Source organism: Eptatretus burgeri, chromosome 2 (assembly GCF_056783735.1).
Source record: "Eptatretus burgeri isolate ZD-2024b chromosome 2, Ebu_testis_v1, whole genome shotgun sequence".
Lineage (NCBI taxonomy): Eukaryota > Metazoa > Chordata > Myxini > Myxiniformes > Myxinidae > Eptatretus > Eptatretus burgeri.
The window spans coordinates 153,913,124-153,920,623 of record NC_140962.1 but is presented as its reverse complement, the minus strand read 5'-3'; the positions used below and the strand labels follow the sequence as shown (position 1 = coordinate 153,920,623).

The following is a 7,500-nucleotide window of genomic DNA, read 5'->3' as shown; positions in this document are numbered from 1 at the left end:
TGCATTCTGTCGATTTATACAAATTCCAGCCACAGCTTCCCAGTGAGTCAGAGATGGACCTTGATCTGAGATGGTGATCAACTGAGATGGGAGTTCAGCTTTCGAAGTGTTTTTGTTCCTATATCTGTTGAGCAGTCAATATTACATCATACTTCTGACCTGAGCCTTGTGCTGTATCTGGCAAAGATGTCTTGGTGGTTTAAGAGGATGAGCTACTCATCAAAAAAATGCTCAGCCTCTATCTTGTAGCCACAGTTTTGATGTGATCGTTGAGCTTTTGGCCAATCATGACCTCAGTGAATTGACAGAGGACAACTCTGGGATGATAGTGCCATTGATTGCCAGGGCTATTTGACTGGAATCGCTTTTGTTTTTTGGAGATATTCATTAGGTGGTGCATCTCAGACAGTAACTTGATACTTGTTGGTTCAACAAAGCGTGGACTTTGAAAATCACGATGGCAACCAATGAAATGACAAAAAGTGTGGAAGAATGAGTAATTATTAAATTTCAACAAAAATGATCAAACCTATTGAATTTCACAGAAGATTGAGCTGGACAGTTTATTGATGATTACCTGTAAAATACATCTGTATTAAAGAGCACCCTGAGATGGCCAAATGAGTCTTCATCAAACTTTCACAGGTTCATCAGTAAGTGCCGTGGAATGTTTTAGGCAAAAACAATTTTTTTTTTATTTTGAAAAAAAAGTTGGATGTTAATTTTATTTTATTTTATTGTTCTATCGTGCTGAAGCCTTTGTAGATATGTAAAATGTCATAAGAAATAATCCCCGATGCCATTCCTTTGTGGGTGTGGGGAAGTGTTCTGGGTCCCCCATAAAAAAAATTTGGAATTTATTTTTGTTATTTCTTCAAAATGCAAACAGGATTGGAACAGCAATGGGTACCCATGCTAGTACTGTATATAATTGACGAATGCTGTCTGTCTCTCTGTCCCACCCTGAAACATGGAAACGCTACTCGGAGAGAAACAAATGAAGTAAAAGTTGCTTCAAATTAACCCAAGAATATGGGAGAATTATAAATCGCAACAAAGCATTGAATCCGGGTGTTGTAGAAAGGTAGAAAGATAGGTGTCCGTTCCTTGTTTTGGTAACGGACAAGATAGGTGTCCGTTCCATCAACATCGAGGCAACAGACTGCTGCCTCGATCACTCCCAAAAATAAAAAAGATTTCCTGTTCAGATATATATATATAACCTCCCATTTTTAAGCTCTCTCAACCAGCGCAAGAATAAAAGGCTTCCTTTTTATATATATACGTATATATCATCTTACTTTTGCCATGGGCTTCCGCTGGTCCTGCATAAATGTCCTTAATAATTCTGTGCTGAGAACAAAAGAGAACTTCCATTCTGTTTGGATAAGTGGTGTGTCCAAACGTTGTTTATTTATTTTATAACATCCACACAAGCTTAGCTATGAATGTAAAGAAAAGTCCATGTCAAATTCCAAGCACCCTCGTATTTCACATTGTTTTTAAAATGTTAATGAATTTATTGGTTTAATAATTTAATTAATTTTAATGAATCTCAATAATGAATTTATTAATTCATTGCTGAGAGCTGACGGTTATTCATTTGTGTGAATGCTCCTCCTAGGGAGGTGGATGCAATTCTACGAGAAGTTCCGCGCTGCACCTATTGCTCTCACTTCATGACTGAGACTGCTTTGATAGTTGCAGAGGCAGTGCCAAGTTTCTCCTGATAAAAGTTACTGACGCACTGGATGTCCATACAGTACATACACAAACAGAAGTCTTGTACAGTAATTGTAGAATATGTGATTATGGGATGTTTTATTGTCATCATGAAAGATAAAAACCTAACTTGAGTGACGAACGATACACTCATTTTCTTCAACGACATTCTCCAGCATCTCGTATATCACGACAAAAGGTATACTGGTGTTTGAGTTTTTTTTCTCGTTTGTTTTTGTTTTACATTTTCTAATCGTCCTATTGAACAATATTTTATCCAATTTGCATAAATGTTCCAGTCAACCCTTTGTGTAAATTTATCTCTGAAAATAAAATAAACTTTGGCTCAATTTTTCAGGAAAAAAATGTTTTGCAACATTCTTCACAAAAAAGTTTGTTTTTAAAGGGAATCCAAAAAAAGAAAATTAAAACGGCCACTCAGTAGAGCGCATACCTCCGCCAGGCTGATTAGTTTATGTTTTATATCCCACCGATAGGCCGGATCTGGATTCGGAGCTGAACTAAAATCAAATCGTCTTGTTCTCGTCACCCAACCAATTCACCCACCAAGTTTCGTCCAAATCCATCCATTGCGTTTTGAAATATCGTGCTATATATAATTTTAGCCCCATCACTCAATGGTGAAAAAACACTTTTAAAATTGTCAGATCCAGATTCAGATCTTCACCAAAATTGAATCAATTCTTCCTTGTTACATACCCAACCTGCCCACCATGTTTCATCTGATTCCGTCCACAACTTTTTGAGATAGCCCACTCTATGTCGTTTTCAGCCATATCTCTCAATGGTGAAAAATTAAATCATTCAAAAAGGTTCTCAGATCCAGATCCGAATCTGGATCTTCACCAAAATCTAATCATTTCATCCTTGTCACATACCGAAGCTCTCCACCAAATTTCATCCACATCCGTCCACAAATTTTTGAGATATGTTGTTCACAAACAGAGACAGATAGACAGGGGTGAAAACATAACCTCCATCCACCTTCAGTGGTGACGGTAATAATATTGTCGTGTTCAGGGGGGTTAACACCAGCCTGGGTGGATAGCCGAACGGTTCTACTTGTAGGCGGAAAGCCGAGATCCTTGGAGATTATGGTGTGCGCGCAGGTTGGAGGGTGGCAAGGGCATGTACCATGGGAAGGATACGGGTTTATCCTCGAACCCACAACGAACAAACAAACACAAGGAAATTCAACAAATGATGGCTTAATGAACATAAAACAACGAGTAAGAATGAAAATAACTCAAGGGTGGAAATGAAACGTGAGGTAATGAAAAGTGAGGTAAACTAAGCCTAATTTAAGATGTCTCCACTCAGTCACAAAAACAGACAAGGGAAAAGACAAATTTAAGAAATTCCTCCTTTTATGCTGGCACTTAGCTAAGTGTCCAGCGATGATCTTTTAGGAGCCTGGCGATCCTCAAAACCGCGTAGCCACCGTGCGGGAAACGTACAGCAAAATGGCGCCAAGACGCTCTGCGGTCACGTACGTGAGGTGTGGCACGGACCGTCTTCAACACCAGGAATGACAAACAGTTTCTTCTCATGATCGAGATTACAACACTGCTCCTTCCAAGTTCCAGGTCTACATGCGCGCGCACACACACACACACACACACACACACACACACACACACACACACACACACACACACACACACACACACACACACACACACACACACACACACACACACACACACACACACACACACACACACACACACACACACACACACACACACACACACACAGCCGCCTTCCTCCTCACTCATACATCACGAGGCTCACGAGATAAGGCCAAGAGAGGTACTCTGCTTCTTCTTCTCTCCTCTTCAAAACGTGCAAACTTCACTACTCAGCCGAACAGTCAATGGCTAGTGTCTTATTTCAGTATGTGAACAAATTAACAATGGCACAAACAACGAGAATCACGCTGCCTTCTTGACCGTGTTGACAAGAAGCCATAGCCTCATGCTTTTCTTCCAACCACCCTCTTTGTCTCTCTCGCACCTTCTCGTAACTCTTGCCCTTCTTCCCTCTCTCATGTTACTCTGACCAATCATCAGCCTCGGGGGCGTGCCCTGTCGTTTCGAAGCCAGGAAGGCAGGGTTTTTGCCTGCTCGGAGACGTTCGGCTCCGTTCTTGTTTGCGTAAAAACGTGGTTCTTTTATTGCCGGCGTTGTGAATGCAAAAACTTAGGAAAAGGTCACAAGGGGCAAACACATACTGGGAGAACTGGCCTCAAACCCCACCTAATTAACACAGCACCACCCCCGTGTGGTGACGCGTAACAATCCTAAGCTCACATTTTTCCCGACTTAATTGACATCGAGATGTCTCCTACTCATCCATAGACCATGTACACCATACAATCCTACCTATACTATGAAATTCCTCCATCTACCCTACAAACATGTTGAAAGTCTCCACCGTGGCACTAAGTGGAGCCACATGCTGTGTGAATACGTGTCTGCAGATGACCTTTCCAATAGTGACAGTTGCTGCGAGCCATGCATGCCCATGCCGTTGTGCCCAATCCGATTGTCCAGTTGATTATATGATCCCATTCAACAATGTGGCGACAGCTCCAACAGCCAGATGGTTCAACACAAGGGCCCCATATTTGGTTCACAACACACTGCACTCAAGATGCTGAGGGGCTGGATCTTCCTCAGCAAGCTCTGTCGAATCTCACATTCTCTTTGTTCCAGGCCTTTTTATACCTCTCATGACTCAAAGAAACCAACCACGTGACCTCAACTGATCAAAAACTAACAAAGTCACACCTACCTTCACTCTGCTTCTCAGCTAATCAGATGATGGCTTGGTTAAAATGGCAAAGTCTCATAAAAGTGGCAAAGCCCTTCTCATTGCGAGCTTGTCTGGACATACCTACAAGATAGGTGTCCGTTCAATCTATAGGATACCTGTCACGGGCGGATCAATCCCCACCTTATGGGTACCCAACATGGATTCTCATCTTTAGTTTAAAGGTCCCATGACACTCAAAACTTTCTGGTTATTTATATATTAACTTGACCTTCCTAGTGAAGAAATCACCCATGTTTCTTTTTTAAAATCAACAATGGGATAATTAGACCAATATTTCGAACATTTTTAGTGCTTTTCACAACTTGCTATGTCCCGCCCTTCAAAAAAGTTGACTTCAGTGAACCGCAGGTCACGTGACCGCTCACGTCATCTCCAGAACGTGACTCGCACAGAGTGGATTGATTAGATGTCGTGCGCCGTATAAAGTACGTACAAATGCATTGTGCACATGTGTTTGCTATCTCACTGATTGTCTTAATTCCTGTGATTGTTTCGCGAAAGTTTTTAAGAGCTTTAGCCTTACTTTCGAAAATGCCTGCAAGATGTATCGTAGCAGGATGCAGCAATACAACCAGAGACGGTGTAAGCCTTCATGTATTTCCGAAAGATGAGAATCTTCAGAGAATATGGACATCTAAAGTGAAGCTGACGAGGGGAAACTGGAAAGGCCCCAGCGACACGAGCGTCATTTGCAGCGCCCACTTCGAATACAGTGACTTTGATCACGGCCTCTATTCGCTGTTCAGTTTGAAGAAGTTGAGGAGGCTCAAACCTGATGCAGTACCCATCATCAAAAGCAATGTCGATCGTCATGCCGAGAAAAAAATGGGTGCGAGGACAGCTGCTGAGAAGCGGAAGAAAATAAGGGTAAGTCATTTCGAAGTCCGATATCATACCAGCAGCCCAAATGGCCAGGCCTCAGCGCACGTTACCGTCCGTGGCTACTGGCGCAGAATACGTGATCATGATATGGTCCTGTCGCGGATGCGTGGGTTGTATTGCGGGGTTGGAGCTATTGTTGTTTATCGCCACAACGATGGCATGCAATGCCACTGGCACTAATGACTAAGCCTAAGTCTAAGACCTAATTAAAAGTTAGACATTTTAGGTAATTTTGGTTATAGATTCATCTAAGAATAATTGAGAAACAAATCCTGTCTAGATCTAGAAAATTAAAATCTATATAGATCTTAATCTAGATGTTTTAATTTTAGCACTTTTGACATTAAATGTGTACGGTGCCCGAGATATGCCTCCATTCAAACGTCTGGTATCACCTACGTAGGTGCCCGAGGCCGAGGTGGATGTTGGAAATGCCTATTTCCGAGCTAAGAAGTGTGTCAAACTCGGGTTTGGAAATGGCATAATACACGTTTTTGAAACTTACTCTTTCCGATGCTTGATGTTATTTGTTCAATTAATTCCTCTAACAAGTCGAAATGTTGAATTTTACCATCAGCGAGAGGGTCCTGGGAAATAGCATGAGGTTCTCAAGAGACTCCACGTACCAGCAGGCATGACAGTGTGTTAAAATTACAGCAGAAATCTGGTTGATGCCTCCTGCAAAAGTTTTTCTGCATAATAAGTATGCATAATCGAGAATATAAAAGGAATTATTACGGAATTTAGGTTTCAGGTCTACATACATATTTTATTTATCCATACAATAAAACAGGAATGTCTGTCTGTCCTCGAGATAGTCCTTCAGCTCCGCCAAACTTTCTGTGGAACCTTTTGGGGTCCCAGTGGGTGGGAGGTTTCATAAATTTATCAATAAAATTATGATTTTGAGTTTGCACCCGTACAAAACTGCTTCCCCTTCCCCATATAAACACATTCACAGTTTCACCATTTATTGTATATGCAAACATTCGCTGGTTCAGCAATATCTCGATACAATGGTGATTCTGAGTTTCAACCCGAACAACGCCGCTTTTTCTGCATCCTGAGGTGCGTTGAAGGCTTCATAAATTTCGAATATAAATTTCAATGAACCTAATATGGTGGAGGTAGGAGAGTACAGTGAAAACTCAAATCTGAAATTCTAAAATCCAAAACATCCCAAAATCGGAACAAAATTCAAACTTCGAGAACAACTTCCACACATCCACAGTGCCAGGGTTGCCAAACCTGCGATATTTATCGGATTTGTACGATTATTTCAAGCAGCTTTTTCTGCGCAAGCGTACTGCTCCATGCTTTTCGCAAGGAATTTCTGTGTTTTGGCCTTATTCTACCATCATAATGCCATCCAAGTGATAATGCTGAGTGTAATGATGCGAATAGAAAACACATTACACTTACAATTAAAGACAAAGTTGAAATTCTACAGAAATTAGATAATGGCAAGTTGTTGCGGAACCTGAGGGAGCGCTACGGTGTTGGTAACATCACTATTTACGATATATAGAAAGGCAAGACATGATACGCTGTTGAAGTTTTACGCTGATAGGGATTCAAATGAAGCCGTTGCTAAACGAAAAACCTTGCATGGAGCGAGATCTGCTAGCCTCGATAAAGTTATTTACAAGTAGTTGAAACAACGTTGCAGTGAAGGCGTACCTAATTCTGGCCCACTTTTGTGTGAATAGGCTAAACAATTTCATCAAGACCTGAAAATTAGTGAGGCTTGCGAGTTTTCGCCTGCCTGGTGCCAGAAATTTAAGTTATGCCACGGCATTCGATACGTGAAAACGAGCAGTGAGAAAGTGTCTGCAGAAAAAGAGGCCACTGAAAAGTGCATATTTTTTTTTTGACAAATGGTGCAAGATGAGAATTTAACTCCAGAGCACATTTACAATGCTGATGAGTCTGGTCTCTTTTGGCATTGCGTTCCAAGGAGCACGCTTGTTAGAGGAGATGAGCATGCATTGTCATGTAATTGCAGCACCCCATGCGGTTCTGTTCCCCTCAATCCTC

At 41.4% G+C, this 7,500-nt stretch overlaps 1 protein-coding gene and 1 long non-coding RNA gene across 6 annotated transcripts in view; one reads left to right on the top strand and one right to left on the bottom strand.

Annotated features, from left to right (window-relative positions):
* The window catches only part of LOC147033614 (uncharacterized), a 104,754-nt gene extending 102,898 nt beyond the window's left edge, over positions 1-1,856 (top strand). For 3 of the 4 annotated variants that reach the window (XM_085857255.1, XM_085857270.1, XM_085857280.1), the window contains one exon: positions 1,625-1,856. The gene's annotated coding sequence lies outside the window, so the exon portion shown is untranslated. The other variant, XM_085857264.1, reaches the window with a different exon arrangement.
* LOC147033613 (uncharacterized) overlaps positions 1-7,500 on the bottom strand; it is a 35,725-nt gene that overhangs the window by 23,109 nt on the left and 5,116 nt on the right. Inside the window, exon 3 of one of the 2 annotated variants that reach the window (XR_015051833.1) lies at positions 7,101-7,500. This exon is cut by the window's right edge and continues 143 nt beyond it. The exons of the other annotated variant lie outside the window; for it this stretch is intronic. This is a non-coding gene — a long non-coding RNA (uncharacterized LOC147033613). Of the gene's footprint in view, positions 1-7,100 lie in introns of those variants that run through there. 2 annotated transcript variants of the gene reach the window in all.